Source organism: Polyodon spathula, chromosome 28 (assembly GCF_017654505.1).
Source record: "Polyodon spathula isolate WHYD16114869_AA chromosome 28, ASM1765450v1, whole genome shotgun sequence".
Classification (NCBI taxonomy): domain Eukaryota; kingdom Metazoa; phylum Chordata; class Actinopteri; order Acipenseriformes; family Polyodontidae; genus Polyodon; species Polyodon spathula.
This window is the reverse complement of record NC_054561.1, coordinates 865110-867609: the sequence shown is the minus strand read 5'-3', so window position 1 is coordinate 867609 and position 2500 is coordinate 865110.

Here is a 2500-nt window from a genome sequence, read left to right as displayed (position 1 = left end):
GAAAAACCTCAGAATGGAGTGTGGTAACCAGCGGTGTACCACAGGGATCAGTATTAGGTCCTCTGCTATTCCTAATCTACATTAATGATTTAGATTCTGGTATAGTAAGCAAACTTGTTAAATTTGCAGACAACACAAAAGTAGGAGGAGTGGCAAACACTGTTGCAGCAGCAAAGGTCATTCAAAATGATCTAGACAAGATTCAGAACTGGGCAGATACATGGCAAATGACATTTAATAGAGAAAAAGTGTAAGGTACTGCACGCAGGAAATAAAAATGTACATTATAAATATCATATGGGAGATATTGAAATTGGAGAAGGAATCTATGAAAAAGACCTAGGAGTTTTTGTTGACTCAGAAATGTCTTCATCTAGGCAATGTGGGGAAGCTATAAAAAAGGCTAACAAGATACTCGGATACATTGTGAAAAGTGTTGAATTTAAATCAAGGGAAGTAATGTTAAAACTGTACAATGCATTAGTAAGACCTCATCTTGAATATTGTGTTCAGTTCTGGTCACCTCGCTATAAAAAGATATTGCTGCTCTAGAAAGAGTGCAAAGAAGAGCGACCAGAATTATTCCGGGTTTAAAAGGCATGTCATATGCAGACAGGCTAAAATAATTGAATCTGTTCAGTCTTGAACAAAGAAGACTACGTGGCGACCTAATTCAAGCATTCAAAATTCTAAAAGGTATTGACAGTGTCGACCAAGGGACTTTTTCAGCCTGAAAAAAGAAACAAGGACCAGGGGTCACAAATGGAGTTTAGAAAAAGGGGCATTCAGAACCGAAAATAGGAGACACTTTTTTACACAGAGAATTGTGAGGGTCTGGAATCAACTCCCCAGTAATGTTGTTGAAGCTGACACCCTGGGATCCTTCAATAGATTTTAAAGGCTATAAGGCACCAAACGATGAACATTTTGAAAGGGAGTTGTAGACTTTCTATAGGCACTGTATGTGCACTAAACAATATTTACTCTGATATAGAACACATTACACATCATACTTATATTGCAACACTGCAGTTTTAAAATGTGGTGGCTTGTCTACTGGTGCCATCCAAATGGATTATGCATATTCCCTTCAATATGTATAACCTCTCCCATATGGATTATGCATATTCCCTTCAATAAGTATAACCTCTCCCATATGGATTATGCATATTCCCTTCAATAAGTATAACCTCTCCCATATGGATTATGCATATTCCCTTCAATAAGTATAACCTCTCCCAAATGGATTATGCATATTCCCTTCAATAAGTATAACCTCTCCCATATGGACTATGCATATTCCCTTCAATAAGTATAACCTCTCCCATATGGACTATGCATATTCCCTTCAATATGTATAACCTCTCCCAAATGGATTATGCATATTCCCTTCAATAAGTATAACCTCTCCCAAATGGACTATGCATATTCCCTTCAATAAGTATAACCTCTCCCAAATGGACTATGCATATTCCCTTCAATAAGTATAACCTCTCCCAAATGGACTATGCATATTCCCTTCAATAAGTATAACCTCTCCTATATGGACTATGCATATTCCCTTCAATAAGTATAACCTCTCCCATATGGACTATGCATATTCCCTTCAATATGTATAACCTCTCCCAATACGGTTGTACATATATGTTTTCCTGTTCCCGATTCTCAACTTTTCTGAACAGAAACCTCATACTGTATATAGCAGGAGGAAATCATTTTCTGTTGTGCTTCATTTTGTCCCCAGATCATTTCAGTACGATTGGTTTGCTCTTGGGATGTGGTCTGTGGAAACCATGTGGTGTTTATTGGAGCAGTGTGTCTGAAAGCAGTTCTGCACTCCTAGTGTTTGACCCCTGGGGGCAGGAGGGAAGGAGACCACTGTTTAGTCGGTAGTCCTTGAAGCCTGGAGATTTAGTTTCAAAGGCCTTGTGATCTGCTTACAGCTGGGAAAACAAGCTCCTATCAAGATGGTTTCACTTGGTAAACAAGATGTGTTCTATCTGATTCCTTGCAAGAAAGATGACATTGAAATCTTTGTGATGCATATCATTTTCTTTCTTTCTTATTTTATTAAACTTATATTTCAATACTCATCTGGTTCCTCCTCTTCTTGTCAGTACATCTTGTTCTCATGAAGTAACTTGAATTTTGGCATGAATTTTAGCCACGTCTTATCGTCCAATAGCAAAAAAACCACAAAACAATTCCACAAGATAAAAAAAAATAAAGAAAATGAAAACAAGCACGCTCGTCTTTGATATTTGCAGATGCACTGTAGAAAAATCTCTAATGGGAGCTTTGCACCCTTGCTAGTTTAAACCATTCTTTTGAGGAAATCAGTACCTAATAATCAAAGGGTAGTGTTGGGAGATGTTCCTTCTTGCTATATTAGGTCATTGGCAACAGCTTTAGAAAAATATTTGAGCCAACTCAACCAAGATCGCTCTAGACAGACTTTAGCAGAGATTTAACTAAAGTTATTTACTTGGAAGCATACTTT